The sequence below is a fragment of the Neomonachus schauinslandi genome, chromosome 14, assembly GCF_002201575.2.
Source record: "Neomonachus schauinslandi chromosome 14, ASM220157v2, whole genome shotgun sequence".
Taxonomy (NCBI): domain Eukaryota; kingdom Metazoa; phylum Chordata; class Mammalia; order Carnivora; family Phocidae; genus Neomonachus; species Neomonachus schauinslandi.
Window position 1 is genome coordinate 38339848 of NC_058416.1, and position 27686 is coordinate 38367533.

General features: G+C 37.7%; 1 protein-coding gene and 1 non-coding gene across 9 annotated transcripts in view; one reads left to right on the forward strand and one right to left on the reverse strand.

The window, feature by feature from the left end:
- Positions 1-27686, forward strand: part of NOL4 (nucleolar protein 4) — a 414205-nt gene that overhangs the window by 319296 nt on the left and 67223 nt on the right. The window lies entirely within an intron of this gene.
- Positions 3953-4094, reverse strand: LOC123326724. The gene has a single exon (XR_006541277.1). It is a non-coding gene; the product is annotated as a U4 spliceosomal RNA (small nuclear RNA).

The following is a 27686-nucleotide window of genomic DNA, read 5'->3' on the forward strand; positions in this document are numbered from 1 at the left end:
TTGGCATGCCACACAAAGACTTCTACCAAGTGACTTTGCACTTCCAATCCAAGCATGCAGATGGGAGAGCCCTCTCCTAATTAGATCTAAACCCTCTTTACCCAAGCAGAGATAGCAAGGATTCTTTTGGGTGTTGGCAATGAGATCATTCTTTTCTGTGCCCATTCTTAACCCAACTCACAATTCATAGAATTTGCTGGTGATTCAGAGATTCTTTGTCATGCCCCTGCATGTCTGTAGGTGTAGGTGCATGAAAGTTCAAGAACTGGACAGTTAAATCTGCATGCTGTTAAGCCCCATGTCTGAGTGCTTGCTGCCAGGGGTTGACCACATGTAGAGCGATAATTATGTATGTCCTTCAGACTTTATGAAGCTTGATGAATTAATTGGATTTTATAAAGCTGTTTGAGCTATGGACATGAAAGTTATTATGGATGTGTTAAATACTTTATTTCATATGCCCACCTTGAACCACAGTCCAGAGGGGCCTTGTTATTATGCAGCCTGAGCCCTGGAGCAAGCCAGTGGCAAGGACAGGAGCCTCCTGTTTTATCAGGAATCAGATTTCACAAAACTGAGGTCAACCCTTAGTGCATTATCAAATACAGTCAACATTTCTTTTCTTTTAACGTGAAAATCTGGAATTTTTATGGTGTTTGGGAAATTCCTCCTCGCTCTGACAATTCAAAAAAAAAATGGGCAAAGTTAGACTTCACTTTTCTATGACAGCTTGAATTAAAAGATTATCTTTTTCTCTATCTTTATTTCATTCCTCTTTCCTTAAAAAGAGTTTTCAGTGCTCTTGGTTACAATTCATCTAAATGGAGAGACCAAAGCAGAAAGTGAGAGATGAGAACCAGTTATTTGCTGGTGATTTGTTTCCCATTGGTGTGTATTTTTTGCTGTTTTTCAGGGATGACATATCTTTTATTCCTGGCTTGCTGACTGATAAACTTAAGGAGTTTCTGAATGATGTGAGTTTCTTGGGTTTCTTTTCTCTATCCCCGGTTCTTTGAGTTAAGTTAGTTTGTAGTGCTGAACTGGGGATCACATAGAGCCAAGGGTCAAGGGCTTCCCCGGATCTGTGCGACAGATACAGCCCTCATGAAGGACAGCACAGTACCTGTGCGAGATGACACTTCTTGCGGTGACTGGGACAGATGGGAAATCAATGGTAGGCTGCGATGCGACCTCTTTATCGAAAAGAGCAGAGAAGGGAGAAGGAGAAATGGCTTGTTAGTTCCTTGTGACATAATAACAGGTGAGAAATTAAGGGAAAAAAATACTGAAAACTGGTGTTTTGCAAAGTTAAAAAAGAAAGTCACTGCTAGTAAACTAGCAGGAAACCACCAGGCAGGACCTAAAAATATTCAGTAAGCCCAGAGTTCCCGGTACTTGTTTTCTTTAGCAGTGGTGAATGCCCTGCAGACTGCATCTCTTCATGATTCTTCCGATGTCCTGTTAGGGTACTAATGAGTGGGCATATTATTAAATGTAAATGTAGATACAAAAGTTGAAAATAGAGCCGTGTAAGCATGGTGGCGATTTTCATACAGACTTTGTATTTTGTCAAGGATGTTTTTGAAAACTAGCGAAAATTTTCAAGACAGGTGGCTTTTCTATCATATTTCATTCTGTACAGTCGTATGTCCTTTTGATTACCACTTATAAGCTTTAACAAGTGCACAACTGAAAACAATATTTTTCAATAGGATTTTATGCTTAAATTGAAACAGTGTGCTACTAACTGAGATGTGGCTTGAAACCTCTTTCTGTGCCCTTCTGGCCCACAACCCCGGGCTCCCATTCTCAATCATCCTCAACTTCTGTTCTACTCCCATAATTTTTCTTTCTTTTATGCAATATTTTACGGAAAACCTGACATCTTTGAATCTTTCAACCTATGTTTCAGCACAGCCCTTGCATCCAAAGGAGAAAATATAGAAGCACAGAAGCACAGGGTGCCTGGGTGGCTCAGTTGGTTAAGCGACTGCCTTCAGCTCAGGTCATGATCCTGGAGTCCCGGGATCGAGTCCCACATCAGGCTCCCTGCTCAGCAGGGAGTCTGCTTCTCCCTCTGACCTTCCCCCTCTCATGTGCTCTCTCTCTCTCTCTCTTTCTCACTCTCTCAAATAAATAAATAAAATCTTTAAAAAAAAAAAAAAGAAGCACAAAGTACCACAGAGGGTAGTTCTTGGATGACATCGTATTTCTGTTGTAGCATGTGTAATTTAAAGCCACTTAGGCAGGGGGTGCCTGGGTGGCTCAGTCGTTAAGCGTCTGGCTTCGGCTCAGGTCATGATCCCAGGGTCCTGGGATCGAGCCCCGCATCAGGCTCCCTGCTCCGCGGGAAGCCTGCTTCTCCGTCTCCCTCTGCCCCTGCTTGTGTTCCTGCTCTCGCTGTGTTTCTCTCTGTCAAATAAATAAATAAAATCTTTAAAAAAAAAAAACTATTTAGACAGAATAAACTCCCCAAGTCATCTCACTATATGGCACCTTATTTTCCTCACTGATAATAATATTAATATTAACAACAGCATCAGAAGTATTTATGGATGCAGTAGTGTGTGAGGTGTTTTGCAAGCTCATTATATGTCATTAGCATGGCTTTTAATGAAGTGGGGAAACCGCGGCTTTGGCGAGGTAACTTCTCGCAAGGGTGCAGAGTTGTTCCAATTCTCCTGCTTTTTAAAATCACGTGTTCCATGTGAAATCACTAAAGCAACCAGAGCAGCTACAGCTCATCCGATCTATGTGTGTGGTGGCAGCTCACCGTGTTCGGTGACAGGTACTTTCCAAATGGTGAAAAACTATCGGTAAAGTTCCAAACGATATATAGTACAGTATTGCCTTGATTTACACAGTAGCACTACACCTGAAATAATTCAATTTATATTTAAAAGCATGCATAAATGCTTTGTGTTTATACCTAAAGTAAACTTTTAGGCTCAGATAACTATATATAGGCTTTCGCCTAAAAAATATCCAGCAGGACTTTTTAAAATTGACATGGGAACAAAGACAGTGCTTAGTGATTTGAGATTGCCTGGAGCATGTCAGAGCTTCCAGTAAACTGGTCCCCCACCAACTTCACGCCTGTGTCACCTGCTATGTGTTTTCCAAATGTCCCCTGTGAGTGGTTGGTAGCACTCTCATTAAGAAGCACTGCTATGGACAGACTAGGATTTGAATAAGAATGGGAATCATAAATTCTCAGATCCATTCCTTGATAGTGAACTCATAACTCTGTTACTCCCACTTGCAGAGACTGACTTTGAGTTTCAAAAACCACACATTTTCCATAGGCTCTGCATTTATCATATTAAATGAATTTTCCATCCATCTTTTTCTCCTTCCTTTTACTTTGTTTTTATATTCACTAGAACCTAGAAATAAAAATTGTGTGGTATCAGATAAAAATAACTTAACCAGGTCCTTTGATTTAATTTTATGTCTTTGCAAGGATGAGGCAATTAAATATCAATGGCCATATCAATTACGCCCTTGGTCAAGAAACTAAGCCATATGTGAATTCTAATTCCAGTTTTATTCTTGAAGTACAGTTCCATTTTGTATTCATCATTCAACTATTTTAAAATCTCTCCCAGAATTGCATTTCTATTCTTTCTAATTTTGAAGTCCCCATTATGTTAGATATTTATAATAGGGATGCCACAAGATCCAACACTTTGCTACAAATAAAATACCCCAAAAGGATAAGGCTCTGTGGTCTTCAGAAATGCATGTTTCATCAGTTTTCCTCATCCATAAATACGCTGTTTGCATGCTCACCATTGGAGGGCATGACTTGGCAGCTCTTCTCTTTCTCTGATGGGTATACACTGAACTATCTGCCTGCTCACATCATCTCTAAAATGCCAGGCAATGTGTAGTAAGTTATCATATTCTAAAGGAATAGAGTTTTTCCTATATGGGAAATAGCTAACACAGTGGATATCAACCATGACCTTAAATTCATGAGCACCAAAGAATAGACCAATTAGTAAACCAATCCAGAGAAACTTGATTACAATTAGTAATAATCACGCCTCAGATAAACCTCATCGACTACAATACTGCCCCTGTGCAAAGCTGAGAAACTTGATTACAAACGTTCTTACTACTGCAAAGCTACCGTCATACTTCTTTTAGACCAGAACAGACTCTGGGAATATGTATAATCACATTTTAAAATAATAAAAATACGGAAATATTTTACGTTCCATTGTATTTCTGTAAAAATATAGAAGTTTTATATGTATGAAAACTAAGCAAAGTAAAGGTATATACCAAAATAAAGTGTTTTACAGTTACATAAAATATCCCTTATGGATAATTAAAATGCATTTTTACCATTCCATTTCAAAAGTTTGAGATTGTTGTACACATCATATAATATTTGAGAAACAGGGTTAAAATAGTTTTCCTGGAATTTTTATTTGCTCTGTGGGGAAGAATACTTGACCTGAATTCTGTTGATATTTTGTGAGCAAAATAATTGCTTTATGAGTTTGCATTCTTTCAGCATTAGTTAATGTGGCTGGGCTTTGAATATGAATTAATTCCAACTTGAGTTTTTGCAAGATATCTTTCTTAATGGATATTAAAAGTTTAAAACTTTTTCCATGATTTTTTTTTTAACTTCTCTGGTTAGTTCCTTAAATATTTAATTTATCTCTGTCAGCAAAGAACATGATTAATAGTAGAAAATTAGGGCGCCTGGGTGGCTCAGTTGGTTGAGCGACTGCCTTCGGCTCAGGTCATGATCCTGGAGTCCCTGGATCGAGTCCCGCATCGGGCTCCCTGCTCGGCGGGGAGTCTGCTTCTCCCTGTGACCCTCTTCCCTCTCATGCTCTCTGTCTCTCTTTCTCTCAAATAAATAAATAAAATCTTTAAAAAAAATAGTAGAAAATTACTTGTAAATGAGCCCGAAAGTGGTTTGCTTATTTAGCAACTACTCATCATATGGAAGATATTTTGCTACATACAGAGGCCATGAAACAAGTAAGGAGAGGGGAACCTCTCTTTACTAAGTGCTGGATTTACTTGGTTCTTTGCATGTATGACTTTCTTTGTGGCAATATCACTGCTGAGCTAGTATCATTATTCTCACTTTACAGATGGATAAAACATAATATTTTTCCTCAAGAAACTCACATGCCATTAAAGATAAGTGAAATTAGCATGGTAAATGCTAATTTTAGCATGGAAATTATAAGGGTGTGATCAGATTGTTGTGAGAGCCAGGGGACAGTGCTCTTAATTCTGCCTAGGGAACCCAAGAGGGCTTCCCAGAGGAGGCACTATTAGATTTGGACCTTGGGAAATGAGATTTTGACAAACAAAAAAGCTAGAGGATGATATTCCAGACACATGGAGCATTCCCACACATGAAAGCTCCTTGAGTATTAAAAACTGCAGTCTCCTGTGAGGGAACCAAGATTGTGGGGAAGACCTAGAAAGAGAAAGGATTGGACATGAAGGTTTAAACTAGATTGTGTAGGTGCTTTCTATGGTGTTATTTGGACTTTAAACACATGCCAGAGAGGAGTGAAAAGGAGAGTGAAGTGTTTTATTTTTAGGAGGCTTCAGAAGCCTATGGACAAGGAAGTGTTGAGGAGACACTGGGGCAAATGTGAGGTCCTGATTCAGCAAGGAATTACTCTCCTTACTACCTGTCATTTCAAACTTGCTATTTATTTTTGTTTGTGTAAAGATTTTATTTATTTATTTGACAGAGAGAGACACAGCGAGAGCGGGAACACAAGCAGGGGGAGTGGGAGAGGAGAAGCAGGCTTCCTGCTGAGCAGGGAGAGCGATGCGGGGCTCGATCCCAGGACCCTGGGATCATGACCTGAGCCGAAGGCATACGCTTAACAACTGAGCCACCCAACAGCCCCTCAAACTTTCTATTTAAATGAGGTGAAATGTAAAGCTGAGCCTATGCCAAAAAGTGATTATGAAGATGAATCTGCTACTAAAGAATTGTATGGTTACAGGGCATTTCTGAGTTAAACACGACAGTCTCGGGAATGCCAACTCCTCCGTACCACATTAGCTCAGCTAATTAGGAATCGAAGCTTATTGTTTTTCTATAGTTTTAGCTTATAGAATTATATACAAAGATTATTATTCTGTCTTAAAAGTCTTTTAATCTTTTTCTATCTTTTTATGATGTCTCAAAAAACTGACAATACAGTTTTCATCCATGATTTTATTTTTTTAAAACTTAAATTGAGAATATGGTTACTTCTGTATAAAATTTTTCCTTGGTGTATGTTTTCCTTATATAATGGTATATCAGTTTATATCTGTGTAGTGATGCATAGAACATCATTTTGCTGGCCCCTCATAATACTCTGAAGCATGTAGATCAAATGGTTTCCTTCTTCTATGCCTGGGGAATATCAAGCTGAAAAACCTTTATTCCTTTTGGGTGCTATCTATGGGGTTGTCTTTTTTTTTTTTTTCCCCTAATTCATTCCACTTTACTATTTGATTTTCTGGCTTCATTGAGCATTCTCCCACATTCTTATAGAAATGATTTCTTTTTAAGTTTTTAGGTACATCTTTGGCTTAAGATGTTATTAGTTTCTGGATAAATGTCAGGGTATGAGTAGGTGGTTTGAATTCAGACAGAGAAATTCACATAATATGTTTATACACTTTTTGGTGCCAAAGTCAGAGGAACATATGGTTTACTGAGCTCTACATGAATACAGCATTTATGTTAATATTTATTTTAAAATGGATTATTTTTAGGCTTAGTAGATAAATGAAAAGTCTGACATCCGGCTTATGCCAAATGTATTCATTTTTATAATTTATTTCTCATAATCTATTCATTCTTTGTCTTGTCTTTTCTCTTTAACCACTTTAAAACCCACTAGTTACCCTGAAACAACAATATTGTGTGTATTGGTGAAATTTAGCCATAGTTACAAATTTATTAGAAATTAGATAATAACTTGACAAACTGGACTACACTTCCTAAAGAGATTTACGATGTTTGACATGACTCATGTGGTAAATACAGTGAGACCAGTGGCCTCAAGAACCACATTTTTCTCTCAGTAACTCAGCACTTTGGGAAAGTGGGGTTTCTGCAGAGCTGAGTATTTGGGGTGGCTAAATATTAAATCATTAAAAATGATTTTACTTTTGTTTCTCATTTCATTTATTTCTCTTTCATTTCATTTCATTCTAAACTTTCAGTGCATCTTCATTTCATGACAAAAGTCTTCTGATCATAAATTTAACCATGGATTTAGTTACGAATCTTCACTAAGGATGGGCAGTTCTGATATCAGAGCCTCAGCTCCAAACATAGGTACCACAGAACAGGTGATTTAACAGGCGATCCTATAAAGTCGGTCTTAGAGAAAACCCCCAAGGCAGGTCAACCTGCTTTCTTGGTAATTGACCTCTTTCTCATAATGGTGAAAGGAGCCTGGATTTCTGATAGGCTTGCCAGCTAAGTTGATCTTTATTGATCCGTTTTGCTCAAATGGATCAATCTCATAAATTTCTCACCCTCAGGAAGAAGCCCCATCTGTCCTGGGCTACCAGTGTTCTTTACCTTGTCAGCATTTTAAATTATTATTATTTGCTTCAACAACCCAATGGCTTCTAGATGTCTCTAGGACATGTCTGTATTTGTTCTCATTTACACCCTGTTGATGGGATATATGAAAGACTACCTCTCACTGTTTTTAGGAGTTTATGCAAACATATTTTCTAAGAGCCCTTACCCACGATCTTTCATGAAGAAGAAAATGATGTTTATATAGATCAAAAACCAAGTCCCATTTCTTTCTAAGTTCTTTTTTTAATGTTTTGCCTTGAACACAAATAAGATCAAGATAACACTTTAAATGATACAATTAGGTTGAAAGCCCAGTGATCTTCCTACATTAAGATCAAACTTCTCATTAAATCACTTCTCTAGTAACATTCCATGTTTTTATTTTTCTTGGTTTTGGTGCTCATTTTGATACATAAGGAAACATAATAGCTCAGTCTGGTCCTGATACTCAAGGACACGCAGAGAACTCCAACCCATGGGGGCGCCTGGGTGGCTCAGTTAAGTGTCTGCCTTCTGCTCAGGTCATGATCCCAAGGTCCTGGGATGGAGCCCCTCATCATAGGGCGCAGTGCTTCTCCCTTTCTCTCTGCTGTTCCCCCTGCTTATGCACTCTCTCCCTCGCTCTGTGAAATAAATGAATGAAAATCTTAAAAAACAAAAAACAAACAAACAAAAAAAACTCCAGCACATGGCACGAACGGTCACCTTTTTCACATCTGAGGTTTGTGTTTTGTCTTCTCCCAAGTCTTCTAGGAACATTTAAGTGCGATTTAATAGAAGTCCTTGTTCTGAGTTCTGGAAAGAGGGCAGAGAGCAAATGTACAAAAAGATCATAGCTGTAACTATAAACTTAAATAATAAAATAGGTAGATGTAAGTGAAAAGTTTATCTGAATCCCAAAGGCATTGTGATTTACATCAAAAAACAGCAATTAAAGCTTTTTCCTATGCCAGCATCTTTCCTATTGGTTATTTATGCTCCATGATTAATTAATTTCAGGTGAGGGAACCTGAGAAGTTAGAGGCAGAAGGTAGGCTTTCATTCAAACTTTAGAAAACAAAGAGTCCATGGGCGCCTGGGTGGCTCAGTCGGTTAAGCGACTGCCTTCGGCTCAGGTCATGATCCTGGAGTCCCTGGATCGAGTCCCGCATCGGGCTCCCTGCTCGGCGGGGAGTCTGCTTCTCCCTCTGACCCTCCCCCCTCTCATGTGCTCTCTCTCAAATAAATAAATAAATCTTTAAAAAAAAAAAAAAAAAAAAAAAAATAAAGAAAACAAAGAGTCCAGGGGTGCCTGGGTGGCTCAGGTCATGATCCAGGCTCCTGGGATCGAGCCCCGCATCGGGCTCCCTGCTCAGCGGGAAGCCTGCTTCTCCTTCTCCCACTCCCCCAGCTTGTGTTCTCTCTCTCACTGTCTCTCTCTCTCTGTCAAATAAATAAATAAAAATCTTTAAAAAAAAAGGGGGGGGCTCTCACTTTTGTTTACTAAAAAAAAAGGAAACAAAGAGTCCAGAAAATGAGAAGCAGTGGGATATTTTAAATACACCTGTGTGGCATTTACACAGTCACTATACTTGGGGATTGCTAATATACAACTTTACAGAAGAAGAGCCTCTTTTTCAAGTTATTAAATTTTCATTTTTATTATGGGACATATTAGACTCATTTTTAAAAGAGCTCCAGGGAACCTTGCAGACCACTTAGTTCAATAAATTTATTTTATAAAAGAAGCAGGCCTGGAAAAATTAATTTTGTTTTAGATTTTCTTCATCTCTTCCACCTTCCTTTCTTCAGTGATTTTTCCATATTTCTCTAGAAGTGGAATTTCTCTTTAAAAAGAAAAAAAAGACCAATATAGTACAAAGAGCTTAGCTCCTTTTTTTATTTCAGGGTAATGTTCTGAGTAATGAAAATCAGAATGCTTCATAAATTTCAGCTTTTAATGCCATCATACATTCATAACATGCAAGAATTTGAATACAACTTTAGGTGGGGAACTCAGAAGGTCACATTAGTTTAATTCAATTTCATTTTTCTCTCATTTATGATTGCCTATGAAGCAAGTTTCAGAAGTCCAATGAAGCTGTCAAGCTTTGTACAGTCTCCATGTATGTGAGGAACATTTCCTTTCTAGGGAACTGCCCAGTTATTAGTGTATTTTCTTTAATTCTTTCTAAAGGATCTGCATGTGAGGTTTTTAAAATATGGAATCTTTTCTGTAGCTTTTTACATCAATTTCTTAAACTACTCTTTGATAATTTTTCTTCTAAGAACATTTGTTGAAACCATTTCAAATATCCAGATTCAGGTTTAAATTCCAAGTTCTTTAACATGCCAACTCTCAGCCCCACTCTATTTGGGAGATAAGCCAGGACGTATATAGGAATAACATCACACATAATTGTACTCATGTTTGTGTGTTCTCTTATCCCTTCGTGTCAAATTCACACAAATTTTCTCGTTTAATTTTTCCCCACACCTTAGTGAGGTACATACATCATTACTATTATTCGTGACTCAAAATGGCACAAAGAAGTGCAGCCCCCTCATTGTTACTCCTGTTTTCTTTTTAGCTACATGAGATTTTGAGGATTTGGAGGTCTGTGAAAGTAAAGCAGGACTCATCATCCTCTAAACACACCCTAAATCTTTCCACCCACTTGTCTTTGCCCAGTCTGCTCGTCCTCTCCAGTTCCAGTCCTGCGCTTATTTGTCTCCATCTCAAAGTGCGTCTGTTTAAGGAGCACCTGCTGGATCAAATCAGCCCACCAAATAAGTCCTTTTCTCTCTGTAGTAACAACTCTCAGCCCGACATACCGCACTGCTTGATACATACTCGGCTAGCATCGCTCACAATGGCCTCCAGGTGTCTTTTGGAATATTGACTGTACAATTACAGATCACTCTGTAGGATTAAAACAGCTTTGGCTTTTCATCATTTTGAGCCTCAAAGATATACCTACTAATATACTGGGATGAGGTTATGCACTAAATAAATATCCATATGTGGCTTGATGTAGCATGGCAAAAAGTTCGGTTTTAGGGAAGGAAAGAGCCTTTTAAGGAGATGCCTTCTAACACAGTAGGGATGCTCAGGCCTGAGAATGGTAATAGGTAGTCAGAGCAGTAATCATTAGATTTAATACTACAGTCTAAAATGCTGACTGACAGCCCAGCACATGTAGTTTTAGCACCAAATGGGGAAAATAAAAATACTTTTGAAATTTTTTTACCAAGCATGTAAGCTGGGGAGAGGGTGAAGAACGTCTCAACGTTTAGTCTTTGGGCACTGTTGCTTTTACTTGTTCAGTGAGAAAAAGAAGGCAGCTAGTAGGTTTCTGACAAAGCAATTATAGCAAGACACAGATGCTGGGAGCTGACCTGATATTTGCCTCTGGATAGTTGTCATAGCAGCAGGCTGAATAGAGCAGCCTGCTAGGAGTGCTGTTGTAGCTCTGGAGGAAGTCCCGCCCTAAATGGACCACATTAAAACAATATACAAGGATGTTTATCACTCCTTAGCGGTGGCCATCTTTCTCCTTTATTTGGTGTTTATCTAATTTTTAAGTACTCATTTCATAAGAAGTCCATGTGTAAAGGCAATGACAACCACAGGCCTTGGGGTGATTTGCAGCACCATCCACCATAAGTAGATCCCATGTATCTAGGGTATTGTTCCTTCTTCCTTGGGGAGAAGGTATTTTAAAGTGTTGCTAACAAAAGAAATGTTTAGATGCTAAACTGGATGTAGCTTTTTTTTTTTTTTTTAAGCTCTGTATGCTGTATCCATACTCAGCACATTTTTGTCCTTAATTACTCTTTGATGACTCACAAATGTATGCATGCACCCCTTCATCTTTGTCTTATCCATGAAAGATAGCCACTTAAAGTTATATATGAAAGATGTAAACATATATAAATATATCTACATAAAGAAGAGGGTATCTGTTAACATGTTAAAAAGAAGGCTCTGGGATTATTTAGTGGGGTACTCATTTGAGTTTTGAAAATGTTACTTTTGGTTTAGTAGGCTAGAGTTGGCATTAACGTGGACATGTCTTTCTAAAACCGAAGTCTTAATAATAATGTTAAGTTGTATATCATTAGACGATCGTATTTTATAAATAGTTATAATTGTTCATGCATAATCTCGAAACACTCAGATAAACTATTGATAACTACCTAACTTTCAGCAGAAAAAGGATATCTATTCCAACGATAAGTAAGGTCTATGATAATCTTGGATGATTCTGCCTAAAACAAAAAAGAATAAAAATCCTAATCCTATGTATGATCAATAGAGAACCTGCATATTCTAAACCATGACCTAAAAAATTTCTAAATATTTTCCAAACAATGGCCTTATGTAGCTATGGAGTAGGCATCATAAAAAGATCATAAAAATTTAGTATAACCATAAACATGAGAGTGCTTTTTTTCTCTTTCTCAGTCAATGTGTATTTCCACCTTTAGGAGGAATTGAATAATTGCATTTTTTTCACTCAATGTTTTGACCCAATAAAAATATAAGCAATGCTATTGGCAAAAGAAAAATAGAACTATAATCTGAGCAGTAATATTTTGGTTTTGCGTAAAGCTTGAAAAAAATGAATATAATATACTGACTCTATAGTAATTTCAAACCAGCATTTCAGAAATTACAAAATAATGCATATACAAGAAGCTAAAAAGAATATGAACTAAATTGAAGAGTTAGAGTCAAAATTGCATTTTGTCTCTGTTATGAATCAGGTTGGAAATTGGGGGAGTTTTCCAAAAAAGCTTGGAAGCACAATTTGTTTGGACACAGAATATGTAGACATTAGGGGCGCCTGGGTGGCTCAGTTGGTTAAGCGACTGCCTTCGGCTCAGGTCATGATCCTGGAGTCCCGGGATCGAGTCCCGCATCGGGCTCCCTGCTCAGCGGGGGGTCTGCTTCTCCCTCTGACCCTCTTCCCTCTTGTGCTGTCTCTCATTCTCTCTCTCAAATAAATAAATAAAATCTTTAAAAAAAAAAGAATATGTAGACATTAAAATATAGCTTTTTACTGTAATGAACCAACTTTTAAAATGTATTTAAAAGCATAAAATATATTCACCTCAATGGCACAAAAATTAAAGATATATGTAATCCAAATGTACATACATTTGAATCCATATATATATGAAGAGAGACTCTTCTGTATTACTCCCCTGGGGAAAAGTTAAGCGACATTTGTCTGCTCTCGCCTGCAAGACTAGGTACTAGATATGAAAGTATCCAAGCAGTCCACGTTCAGACTTGAGGAAACCTGATGAACTTTTTTCTCCTCAGAAATAACTTGAATTAGGAATTGTCAAAGTATTTCATTCATTAAGTATTTGGTAAAACATCAGACCAAAAGCTTAACTTTATTTTTAAGGTTAGAAGTGATCCAGGAGAGAGGGACCTGGCATTCAGTGACTATTGAAAGCAAATGAAGGAGGAGAGTGCCAGTTGGGAGATCGAACACCCAGAAATGTCTTACTTGAAAGTGTTAGAAAATGTAGTTAGAGATGGTTTGAGCAAAGGGAATTGATAAGCTCAGGCAACTAAAAATTCTAGCAATAGGGTCAGCTTTATATGGGGTTGACTATCTTATAGATAAATAGGATCTCCCTGAGATCTCTGCCCCATCTTTGTTTCTATTCTTGGACAAGTTATTCCTCATGGTAGCAATATGGCAGCAGCAGGTCCAGTTTTCCATCTTCCCATGGACTGTGATTGGGTTACACGTGCATCCCTGAAGCACGTGCTGAGGCCCAGAGAACAGAATAATGCATAGGTTGCATGTTCAGTTTTGGATCCATGGGCGCAGTCAGCTCTGCAAAGCACATGGAATAAGAGCGGGAGAGCAAAAATCAGAAGCTGTTACTAAAAGGGGGAGGGGGAGAAGATAAATGCTGACAAGCCAAAGAAAAACAATATTCACTAGAGTGGGCTGTGTTAGTTTCCTAGGATTGCCATCTCAAAGTACTACTAACTCAGTGGCTTAAATCAAGAGAAATTTATTTTCACATCTCTGGAGGCTGGACGTTCAAAATCAAGGTACTGCAAGGGCCACATTCCCTCCAAAGCATCTAGAGGAGGATCCTTCCTTTCCTCTTCCAGCTTCTGGTAACCCCAGGCATCCCTTGGCTTGTGGTAGCAATCACTGTCTCCATCTTCGTAGGGGCATCTTTCCTCTGTGTCTGCATCTCTTATTTTCTCATAAAGACATCAGTCATATTGGATCAGGTCCCATCCTACTTCAGTCTAGTATCAACTAGATTATACCTGCAAAGACCCGATTTCCAAATAAGGTCACATTTGCAGGTATCAGGGGTTAGGATTCAACATATGTTGTTTTGTTTTTTTTTAAGATTTTATTTATTTGACAGAGAGAGAGCAAGCACAAGCAGAGGGAGTGGAAGGCAGAGGGAGAGGGAGAAGCAGACCCCCTGCTGAGCAGGGAGCCTGATGTGGGGCTGGATCCCAGGACCCTGGGATCATGACCTGAGCCGAAGGCAGAGATTTAACCGACTGAGCCACCCAGGCAGTCCTAAACATATGTTTTTGAGGGGCACAATTCAACCTGTAACAGTCCACCCCCTGCCCTCCTCACGAAATTCATGTCTTTTCCACTTGCAAAATGCAGTCGCCCATCCCAACTTCATCAGATGTCTTAACCCATTCCAGGATCCATCCTAAATCCCAAATCTCCCCTAAATATAATGAACTCAACAAGTCTCAAATCTTCTAAATCTGGTATGGGTGAAACTCTGAGTATGGTCCATCTTGGGGCAAAATTCCTCTCCTCCGGCAGACTTGGGAAACCTGGAAAACAAGTTAGATGTTCCCAAAATACAATGATGGGACAGGCGTAGGATAGCCATTCCCATCCCAAGAAGGAGGGATAGGAAAGGAAAAAGGGATCACAGATCCTGAGTAAGTCCAAACCCAGCAGGGTAAATTCCATTATATTTCAGGGCCTGAGAATAGCCATCTTTGGTGCAATGCTCTGTCCTCCCTGCCCAGCCAGGCAGCAGCCCCAGGCTCCCTGCTCTCATAGCCCAGGGACATCTGGTAAGCTGGCTTCATCAGCTCCTCCCTCTCTCTCAGGTCTCTGCCTCTTTCCTTTGCCCTACAAATCCTTCTTCTTTCGTTCTATCCCATTTCAAGCTTGCAATTTCTCTGCCAGCATAACATTTTTAATACATTTGTCAGTCTTCCGTGGTTGTTGAGGTGATCCACATTATTTGACGTGACGGTTCTTCACACACCCTTCCTAGATAACCTCGTTTCTATCCCTAGCCTCTCCTGACATGGTTGATTGGACTTAGAAGTCACACTTAAAATCTTTAGCATAGGGTGGCCCAGCCATACCCTTTCTTCAAAGCATGCTGTCTATAAAATTTTCCAAATCAAGTGTTGATTCCTTTGTGTTAGCAAATTCAACCTGCAACATGGATTAACTCCAATTTTTGCATTTTTTGAAGAATGTGTGTATGTCTATTAGGTGGTATTATACCTAAGAAGAATTAACTAACAGAACTATTGAAGGCATAGAACTTAAAGTACACCTATAAATGGAAATATTAGCCCTACCTTACATCTTTAAATAAGTAAAACCCAAAGATAATTTGTAAATTTTTTCCCATTTAAATAGCACTGGAGATAGTAATATATTTCCATTTATTTGCTTGTTTTTTTTAAAATTACATGAGTTTTATTATCAGGAGATTGGCCCAGATTCCCTCTCTCTCTCTCCTACATAGTATAAATATAGTAAACTCTTATACAAAATAAAATTTTGTATCAAAATATGAAGAAATGCTAAAAATCTTAAATCAGTGATAGGTATGGAGAGGATAAACATTTGAAATAAAATTCAAAAGAAAGGTGAATATAGCCCTATTTCCTATTGATAGATGCTTTGCTCTCTCATGAATGTAGCAAATATATATACTCTGTTAGGTTGCTACTGTCAAAACAATAAAAGTACTTTATATACCTCATGTCCCCACATCCAGATAATCTTTCTTTAAAAATATTAAATTTTGTATTTTTCCTAAGCATTTTTTTAAATGCTGCAGCTCAATGCTTTGTATTTACTTATTCATTTTCAGTTCAGACTATGGCCAGAGGAAGGGGTTTTCAGCCTTAAAAGAATCAGGGTAAAACGTAACTCTTACTGCCCACTGATATAAGTACATTTTGCTTAGTTGTAATAATTGTTAAGTATAAGATGGGAATACTGTGTAGATTTACATTGTTTTTCTGCTTTAGAGACAAAGCTGTTAGAGAACCCAGTGATTCATGCGTATATACCGTGTACATTTCCCCTAATCAAGGCCATCTATAATTAGACTAGTAATAAGTGCTTCTTAATGATTAGGAGGAAACCAATTATTAATGAGCTGTCTCTTAAAAAGTACTGTCCATTCATTAGCTGTAGAGTGCTGACCAAGCTTTAAATGTATACATTCTGTTCTAAAACATTAAACTAAAATTAACATATATATATATATATATATATATACGTATATATATATAGCGCCATCTTTTGTTTCTTATTTACCTCGTTGCTCTTTTCTGAATGTTGAAAGCACCATAGAAAATTTGACGGTGATTTATTAATTATAGAAATGCCCACTCAAGACAGGTTCTGAAAAGTTGTGTGTATCTTTGTACAAAGGCAAGCACACCCCAGCCCACATTCACCCCTGCACAGCACTGAGGGGATAAACATCAGGGCTGCCTGGCCTCAAATATCTTCCCTTAATCCCTTCCTGAGCAACCCCCTCAGGAGGAGGAAAGGATCTGGTCTCTGTCTTTGTGACACATCAGGGTTCCATGTTCTTCGGACGTCAGACATGAAGTAAATGCAATGGACGCTATTGTATCAGGTAGCTCGAAAGCCTCAGTCCATGAGGCACAGATAGGGAACCTGGAGCTGAGTTCTGGCTGTGGCCACAGGGCCCAATTCATCTTGACAACTGATTAGGTCTAAAAGGTATTTCCAGGAATAATTCAGTAGAGCCCTGCATTGTTAACTCATGACTTGCTTCAACAGGTCAGGAAACACTGCTTCAGTATTCTAAAAAAAATTAAATTAAATTAAAATGAATTGAATAATTTCTCAATACAGTAAATATATATATATCTCAAGATATATATATATATCTCAAGATTATATATATATATATATCAAGATTATATATATATATATATCTCAAGATTATATATATATATATATATATATATATATATAATCTCGAAAGTATATAGGAGGATGGCAAATGGGAGGAGACCATGGAAGTGTTTATTTGGCCTAAATGTTGCTGGCAAATGTTTGCATTTGAACCCTTTTCAGGGGGGCATGTGCTCTGGAATCTACCACCGTCCACAACTTCTCATTGTCCTATAGTCAGACCCCTTCTCTCATTTACTTACTTCGCTGGGTGCTTAGAAGCAGTTGAGAGTACCACCTATAGCATATCAAGACTTTTGATTTACCTCATAATAGCTGAGTCTTTTATCACCTGAATAGATCTGCCAGCATTTTGCCTTCAAAAATGAAAGCTTTACTAAACCTCTGAACAAAAGAATTAGGATGAGAAATAAGATAGCCTGTAGCTGTTTTACCCATTCCAACTTATACGAATACGCAAATACTAACTCCTTTCCACATTTTGATAGTAGAATAGAAAATATTGTTAAAAGAATAGAATGAGAAAGCTATTTAGATTTGATTCTTCTCTCTTTCCATATTTTCGCATGGTTTTGCCCTTGAGGTGATACTTGCTGTATTTAGAAATAATACCTATATCAGTAAGAATACATGAAGGACATATGAATATATATCAGCAAGAATGTACGAATATAGATTTATATATTCAACTCAAGCTGAATTATGAACCTTGTTCTTAACCAACCACTGAATTAAGGTTTACTTCCTTTTTAAAATTCTAACTAGCTGTGTGATTTCTGTGAGCAACTTGGAACCAACAACCTTGCTTGCTACAAAACATGAAGGAGAAACAACTGGGCAGATTTTCTTTTTCCACCCGAAATGAATCTATCAGTATTCCTTTTGAACTGAGTTGCCTGTTGTTCCTGGTAAGTTCAGAGGGAAAATAAGCCTCTGGGTCCCCAAATAGGTAAACACATTATTTATGTTTGGTCATAGCAAAGACGTGTTTAGTTAAAAAAAAAAAAATGGGGCCAGAGTCCTTTAGCTAGAATTAAAAGACATTTATAAAGCAGAAAAACAACTAAATTAATTCATTTAAAATGAAGGATTCCTGGGATAAAGCATCTTGAAAGCCCATAGCTCATGAAGCATTTTAAAGCCATGGAAGGAGTGAGGCTTAACAGCCTTCGTTAAGCAAGCCCCAAAAGACACACATCTTAGAATGAAGCCCTCATTTTTATTTTTATTTTTTTATTATTATTATTATTTTAATTTATTTATTTGACAGAGAGATAGCACAAGTAGGCAGAGCGGCAGGCAGAGGGAAAGGGAGAAGCAGGCTCCCTGCCGAGCAGGGAGCCCGATGCGGGGCCCAATCCCAGGACCCTGGGATCACGACCTGAGCCGAAGGCAGCCGCCCAACCAGCTGAGCCACCCAGGCACCCCAAAGCCCTCATTTTTAATTAGCCCTTCTACAGAATTTGAGATGATCATATTGTTCTTTAGGTGGTGGTGGTATTAAACACCTATACAGCGTTTTATTCTACAGTCCTCAAAAAGCTGTACAAAGATTAATATGACCCTATTTAGATGGCTTCCACAGGGCAGGTAGAACTGTGCACCTCTGTTCATCCAAACACACTTGGAGACAAACGGGCTGAGGGCTGGGCCAGCATTTGACTGCAACTCTGGATGAGCCACTGACAGGAAAGGGAATATTCTTACCAGCTCTTCACTCCTTTACACACAGGACTCTATCCTATCTTCCCTTTGCCAGGAAAGGCCCACAAAGGAGGGAGAAGGGGGAGGAAAGAAAGTTGTAGTTCATTTGCATTATTTAGGCTTCTGGAAATTAAAAGTATTAATCACCTTGCTGATTTTGCACTGAAATGAAAAAACTGCTTATCAGCAAATCCAGCCTCCTGCACAGTGCCTGGGTTAAAACAAACAGCAAATCCCATCAAAGGGAAATTTTGAAGTGAAGATAATGCTGAATTCATGATGAAATAGCCTTGTGCGGTTCCATTATTTTTCACTTTGCTTAATTTTATTTTAAAGGCTATTTTAGAATTAAAACGCCCCTTCCTTAATAACTGAATGTCGTTTGTCCTTGAAGCTATAGTTGAGGGCAGTTACAAATTTTAAAAGATGAAAAAACCCAAGTTTGAATTTTTGCCTATAAACATCTGAAGATATACCTAAAAATATATTTAGTATGAGGCATACCAAAAAAAAATCATATTTAGTGTTCATCAGAGTAAGTATTGTTTATTAAGTAAACAGATGAAAATAAAATTAAAAAAAATTTTTTTTTAATTTTATATATTTGAGAGAGAGAGAGCACAAGGAGGGGGAGCAGCAGAGGGAGAGGGAGAAGCAGGTTCCCCACCGAGCAGGGAGCCCCATGCAGGGCTCAATCCCAGGACCCTGGGATCATGACCTGAGCCGAAGGCAGATGCTTAGCCAACTGAGCCACCCAGGTGCTCCGAAAATAGAATATTTTTTATTTGAAAAATTTCTCAATTCTGCTGTCACATTGTTTCACATTTAAATAGATAAGCATGGAATATTAAAATGATAGCACTAGCCATATTTCTTTTTTGCCCTTTGTGTCTTAATTGCCTAACATTAACTTATCCTGTGGAACACTGAGTGGGTACAATCTGCTTTGGATACGACTTTTCTACCAGCTGTGAAAGAGCTCTGATCAGTATTTGACAGCTTAAGCCTAATAAAGATCATTCCCTGTGAACGAACAAATGAATATTACTCTTTGTCTCTTCTGGTGAAACATCCCCAGTTCCTTTAAGTTCATTCTAAAGTTTTGAGATCTTCCAGGAGCCTGTTTTTTCTTGCCTGGACAGGTTCAGTCTATCCTGGCTCACAGTGTGTGGCCATCAGGAAGGTCTGACTTGCTCAGCATAGTGCATTGGGTAAGCCCGCAAACTCTGGAGTCAAGAGTGCCTGGGTTTAGACCTCAGTTTCAATACTTACAGCTGTGTGAACTTGGATAAGTCACTTAGAAACCTTTGTGTCTCTGTTTTTCCAGTATGTAAAATGAAAGTTTAATAATATATAATTCATTGGGATGTCATGTGGATTAAGATAATATGACAGTCAAATAGCACAGTTCCTGGAATATAGTCAATGCTCTGTAAGTGTTAGCTGGTAATATATTTAGCTCTCCTCCTCTCTCTCTCTCTTTAGTGTCATTCTTTATTCAAGGAATAATTAAATGCAGGCAGCTCAGCATTCTAGGATTTATAGACTTTTATCAATGCAACTTAAGATGGCATTAGATAATTTTTGTCTAATTCATCCATACATTAGATCCCCTGTCATATGCATTCTAATATTAATTGTTCTCTTTTGTTATACTTCAGTCAATTATAATCAGTAATTCTTAAGTATTACCTGTTTCCCCTGCTCCTGTGTAAGTTCATGGGAAGCGGGCATTCATTCTGTACCACTTATTACAACTGCAGTGTCTTGCACATTGTGTGCCCTCAGCAAATATTTTCACAAATGTTTTAAGGTACTTATAACTGTACATTGTTTCAGAGATGCTAATGTTACAACATTGCCTCCTCACTTTATGTGTATAGATAATAGTTTGGACTTAAGTTTAAGGTCTACTTTCAGCCCTGTTGAGTTCATTGTATAAAATATCAGCCTGTAATGAAGTTATTCAAATCCTGTTGCTGTTAACTTTGCATATTGTTTGCTCTTTGTTCTCCTTCCCATCCTGCATCCTGTTTCTTGTTATCACCCAAGTTGTTCAGTATTCTATCAATACACTGACGTGTCTCAGTTTAAACTTTGAATGGCACAGGCTAAGAGCACAACTCTGTGGCATGCCTTCTAAAAACCACTTTTCTAGCTGCTCTAATCCATTCACCTGTCTTTGGTTGTGGTCATTCTGTTAGATGTGAACCATCCTCATGGTGCTCTCTTTCAGCACACCCTGCTTTATTTTGTCACGTGTTTTGTTCTGTGTCTAGAAAATCGTGATCTGCATTTTTTTTTTCACAAGGAAAATGGGGTAAGTTTAGCATGAGTTGTTTCTTGCCATTTTTAACCAGTTTTAAAATATTTGTCAACTTTAATGACTTATATTGCCCTTACAATAGAGACAGTGTGATCTTTCTACTCACATATTTTAAATTCTCCTTTTCTATTAAACAAAACTTTCAGATAGTTTGCCATCTGATGTATTCAAACCATTTCAAATGACAAGAATCTGAGATTAAAAGATATACTTAATGTAGCTATCCAAATCCTAAACATATTGCATTACATCCTGAAGTTTTCCTGTCTGTAGTCTTATATATATTAGTTTGAAAGTATACATGTCTTTTGACATGGCAAAGTAAATCCTTGCCTTTATCTCTGCTTCCTTCCAAAACCCCACTAAAATAATTGTAAGTGGAATATAAAGAAGTTAGTCCCACAAGGAGATAGAGAATGGGGAGGATTCAGAAAAGGAAAATGGAAATCTGACATGCAAATGATAGCAGGGAGATACCAATAAGAAGCCATTCAATCCGTGTAGACCATGAAAGTCTGAGAATTAAGGGCACCAGGTATTACAGAAAGTGGAGAAGCATGAATATGAAAATAGAAGAATTGGCTCAGTAGACCTGAGAAGTTATTAGACCCTTGGTCCCCTCCCCAATTCTGTATTACCATGGAATCTCTTACTCTGATCCCCCAAGGAGGAGATGAGAGGTTTATCCTGCAGAGAAATAAAGGCAAAAGGCTCTGAGCCCCGGCAAGCCAGGTATAATCGCAGGAACAATATACTGAAAATGGGCAGAATAAATTCTTCAATCTGAAGGCTCTGTATCTCTGCTAAAGGCCTTTTCACATTTTAGCTCCAAGAATGGAGATAGCCTAAAAATTTCTTCCATTCAGAAAATGAGAAATCTTCTCTCAAAAATTGAGGATCCAGAGAGGAAGAGAACTATGAATCCTGGCACTCAAATTTCAGAAGCAAAGCAAAGAACAGAAGAAAATTTTGAAGCAAAACATAACCCATATTCTCAGATTTTTTAAAAAGGTTTTTCCTTGAAATAAGAAATGAATACATGAAAAAGAACAATAAACAAAATCAAACTCTTGGAACATGAAAAAATATATATGATAGTCAAAATTGTTTGAAGGATTGGAAGATCATTTTTTTAAATTTTTTTATTAACATATAATGTATTATTTGTTTCAGGGGTACAGTTCTGTGATTCATCAGTCTTACACAATTCACAGCACTCACCATAGTACATGCCCTCCCCAATGTCCATCACCGAGCCACCCCACCGCTCCCACCCCCCTCCACTCCAGCAACCCTCAGTTTGTTTCCTGAGATTAAGAGTCTCTTTTGGTTTGTCTCCCTCTCTGGTTTCATCTTGTTTCATTTTTCCCTCCCTTTCCCTATGATCCTCTGTCTTATTTCTCAAATTCCTCATATCAGTGAGTTCATATGATACTTGTCTTTCTCTGATTGACTTATTTCGCTTGGCATAATACCCTCTAGTTCCATCCATGTTGTTGCAAATGACAAGATTTCATTTTGATGGCTGCATAATATTCCATTGTATGTATGTATGTGTGTGTGTGTGTATATATATATATATATATATACCACATCTTCTTTATCCATTCATCTGTAGATGGACATCTTGGCTCTTTCCACAGTTTGGCTATTTTGGACATTGCTGCTATAAACACTGGGGTGCACGTACCCCTTCGGATCACTACGTTTGTATCTATGGGGTAAATACCCAGTAGTGTAATTGCTGGGTCGTAGGGTAGCTCTATTTTCATCTTTTTGAAGAACCTCCATACTGTTTTCCAGAGTGGCTGCACCAGCTTGCATTCCCACCAACAGTGTAAGAGGGTTCCCCTTTCTCCACGTCCTTGCCAACATCTGTCATAGGATTGGAAGGTCATTTGGGAAATTATGCAGAAATTTTTAAAAATTAGACACAGAATGGAAAATTAAAGAGAAAGTTTTTTAAAAAGGAGGATCAGTCTAGGAGGGACAACATCTGGCTAATTAGAGTCAATAGAAAGAGAAAATATGAAGAAATTATTATTTTTTTTTTTTTTTAGATTTTATTTATTTATTTATTAGAGAGCGAGCGAGAGAGAAACAGCATGAGAGAGGAGAGGGTCAGAGGGAGAAGCAGACTCCTTGCTGAGCAGGGAGCCCGATGCGGGACTCGATCCAGGGACTCCAGGATCATGACCTGAGCCGAAGGCAGTCGCTTAACCAACTGAGCCACCCAGGCGCCCAATATGAAGAAATTATTAAAAAAAAAAAAAAACACACACCTTTCAGAACGAAATAACATGCATCACCAGAACAAAAGCCCATAAAGTTATCAGGAGAGTAAATACAAACAAAGATCTGAGTCAGTCACATTACCATGAAATTTTCAGAACACACAAGATGAAGAGAAAATCTTAAATACTCAGGGAGGGAGAAAAAAAAAGTCACATATAAAAAATTAGAAAGCCAAAGGACATCACCCAGCAAAAACTGTCCTCAACACTAAAATATATGGGAGTAAAACCTGGAAAATTCTACAGACAATTCTATATCCAGCAAAATTATCAATCAAATATAAGGGTAAAAGTAATTTAAAATAATTTTCTGGTATATATCTTCTAATAATCTTTCTCAGAAAGTTATTGGAAAATATTCTCCACTGAAACAATAACATAAACCAAGGAAGAAGTCACTGAATCTAAGAAGAGGAGACCCAAAATAGAAGGGGGAGAGGAAGTTGGAAGAATATCTGGAGTGATGTTATGGAGGAAGCCTTGGAGAAGAATCTTTCCAGATTAGAATAAGAAGATAGAATTCCAGGAGAGAAGTGTCCAGGAGAAATACAGAACTGATGAGACAATGGATGGATTTGATGATATGGAAAATGTTCTAAGGGGTTTTATATTTGTGTTTGAGAATTTGGGGAAAACTACTGTTAGTGGCTTAGAATACTAGCCAATTAGAAATAGTGGCTTGGAATACAAACAGCAGCAAAGAAAAAAAAATTAATAACAAGGAAATTAGGTAAGACAGTGTATTCATTGCTCACTGGTTGGCTCAATAACGAATACCACTATGTCATTCTGGGACACAGCAGGGCACATAAAGCATATTCGAAAGAATATTTTTTCTAAAGATTTTATTTATTTATTTATTTATTTGACAGAGAGAGAGAGAGAGTGCACAAGCAGGGGGGAGCAGGAGGGAGAGGGAGAAGCAGACTCCCCGCTGAGCAGAGAGCCCCAAGCAGGGCTTGATCCCAGGACCCCGAGATCATGACCTGAGCAGAAGGCAGACAGCTTAATGGACTGAGCCACCCAGGTGCCTCCGAAAGAATATTGAAGACTGTTTAACAATGGGACTATTTACGTAGGTGTGGGATGGCCTAAGGAAATGCAGAAGAGGAGGCGAAGCAAGACTAGCAAGTGAGAGAAGCCTGGAGGAGCAATGGAAGGGAACTCTTAGCAGAACCAGATAGGAACCCACGCCCTGGCAGAGGGGCTGGTTGGTAGGATCCAGGTTCAGCAGAGGATGAAGACAGCTGCAGCAGAGCACGACAGGGCAGGAGAGGCTGCTGGGGGATGAAAACCCCAGGCACTCCCATCTCTCCACCTCTGAATCCTGCCTAGGCTTCCCCTTGACCAAATCCTAGCAGCTGGAAAGCAAGGAAGCTAACTAACTTCATAGTGATTCTACTCCCAGGGAACACTCTTAGCACATCTGAAGGGAGGAAGTGAGAATACTCAGTTCAGTAGCAAAAATGGGTGTTTAAATGTTTTGTTGTAAGGCAAATTCTAGTCTAAGCTATGTGAATATTTAACGTGATATTATGTAATGAAATCTCGGGGATCATAGAAATCTTTGGGTATGAAGAATGTTTCATAATCAAGTGTAGGATGGATTTCTGTGCAATTTTCACACACACACTTCCCCTGTATGTTCATATGTTCATATGACTGCCTCTTTTCTATCATTTTTAGCTTGTTGGCTTATATACTTTTCTCAGAAATGCTTTCCCTCTTGGACACCCATCTCCAATTATTTTTTACATCACCCTATTTTCTTTCATTATTAATGGTTCTCACTCTCTGAACTTATTATATCCTATAGTTTTCATTTCTTCCTCTTCCCTAGTTTCTCTCCCCTCCCATACCTCTGTAGGTCCCCTTGAGGGCAGGGATCCAGTCTATTTTATCTGATGATATATCCCCAGCACCTAGCTGGATGTGTAGCCCAGTAAATAGGATATTCAATAGAACATTTTTAAAACAGTCATATAAGATTTCATCCTGGGTTGTACATATGAGGTAATCAAAAGGGGGCCTGTTCAATATGGCCTAGGTCTCTAGCTCAGGAGACTGGATGGAGGTATTATTAATAGAAGTCAGGAGTTCAGGAGGAAGAGCAAATTACGGCTACAGAAGTGAGAGTGTGAGAAGAAAGTGTATAGTTTTGACATACTGATTGGGAAGCACCTGTGGGTTATGCAGGTATTTATGTCCAGTAGGTGGTTGAAATGTGGACTTAGGAAAAGGTCTTAATTACAGATTGAGATTTAGAGGTCTTTGGTATAGAAGAGGTAGATGAGTCATAAACACAGTTGAGATTTTGCAGGAAAACTCTGCATAGAAAATAGCAGACTCAAAGAGAAGCTTAGTTACACTATTTTTACCAAAATTTATTATGGAGTAGGATAAGATAATCCAATATCTTAAGATAATACCACTACTCCAAATACATGCAGTGTTCAAGAACATTAATGGGGTTACTTGTGTATATTTTTGAGAAGTTAGAGAGTTAGAGAACTCCTAGAAGTTAATGACTTCTTGAACAACAAATTAGTTTTTCATCATAGATGGAAATAAAATTGTAAATTTTACATCTGATGTATGAAGAAATACCCTAATAGTGCTATTTCTTTTCTTACTATATACCCTACACCCACAGCCAACATAGTAGATCAGAACACTTTACATAACTAAGTTATAAGTAACAGAAACAGTACTATTCAGGAGAGGAACATTAACAAAAAGCATAGTATTTTGTTTATGGATATATATAAACACACACCCATATGTAGTCAGGCTTAAACAATGTGTGTTAAATTCATCACTAGATTATTTTCAGTTCATGTTGTCTCATGCATGTTCCCTTTAAAAGTTAATTTCACATTAATATAAAAGCATTATGATTCAGTGACTCTGGCATCACCATTTTGATGGCTTTTCTAATTACTTTAGTTTGACTATTTCATAATTAATATACCTGAAATACCAAAATGGATAGGTAATTTTTACACCCAGATTAAATTAAATTATAATAACCTGTAAGCTTTTATTCCAATATGTAGGAATTAAGATCTCAATTATGTGGCTCTTTCAAGATACACAATTCAGATGGAATTATGTTTACTATATGATTGAACATAATGTTCATCAAAAGTAGCCATGAAGGAATCTATTATGTAGAATGACATTAAGAAGGGATTGTTCTACATTCTGCTCATTCATCCATGCTGACACACCTGTTTCTAATTTTGAAATCATCTATGATTATATCCCAACATCAGTGTTGAAATAACATCATTAGTCAAGTTTCTCTATTTGCTCAAAATGAAAAGATGAAAATCATGTGCTGTGGCTAGTTTTTTTTTTTTTTTTTTAACTTTAATTGTATTTTCAAGTCTCTGTTTTCCAGTTGAGTCTAATTTTTTTAAGCCAGTGATGAAAACTCCCAGGATCATACTGAGAAGATTTTGGGTGACTGCCATCTGGGATACACAAATAGTATCTGAGGGGTCCCTTTTAAAGTACTCAGCCTGAGTTTTGTTGATCTATGTTTATGTAGCCATTTGTGACAAGGAATTTAACCACAGTTTTAACATAAATTGTAGCTTAATCTTGTACTTTAGGAAAACTGGTGTTTTCCTAAAATGAAATGAAAAAAATGAAAAGTTTGTTACTCTTAATATATCTTTTAAAGTGGCATGTGTTTTATATTTAATTTGAAATAAAATGTTAGTCATAACAGCATTAATACCTCTTAGTTTATTTTAGCCAATAATATATAGATGTTATATGTGGACAAAATAAAATAAATATCAGACTAGAATTGATAAGTGCCAGTAACTAGTTAAATCCCTTTAGGAAGCTCCTTTATGTATCACAGACTTGACTACATTGTCGATAAAATAATACACCTCTTCAGGCTGTCCAACATTATACTCTAGATGGCCATTGCACAGAGTTAGGCTTAATCTTCTGACATCATCATGTTAATGGGATTCCTATATAGTGGCTAATGGCTAACTGCTCTGAAAAATTCTTTACTGCCTCCATTGTGCTTCTCAAAGTTTAACACTAAAAATATTTGTTCTGAATTTTGGTTGCAACTATAATATTTATTTGTTCTGAATTTTTATTACAGTTGTAATATTTTTATAGCTAAAGATTCTGACATAGCTATCATGTTGAGGTTCTTGCCTTGAGGGAAATTTCTAATTGTTAGAATATAATTGTCTGACATTCTTTTTGGACTTCCCATCTTCTGTAGAGTATTTGTTCAAGGTCTTTTGGTCTATAGCAGTCTGAGAATTAAACAACTCATTTACACACAATTGAGGTCTTTGTTCTCTTCTACAATATCTTTTAGTCTCTATTTGCTTTTCTTGCATTTTTTTTTTCATAAAGATAATTGTATACAGGAAAAGAAGTAGAAGAATTTCAGACAAATAGGACTTGTTTCTTTTGTTTAAGGGTGGCTGGCAGATATATTAGAGATTTAGGGAGGAAAAAACATTTTGTTATCCTGGAATTTAGGTTAGTTAGGATGTGAAAAAGGAAAATACTATCTTTCTCAGTTC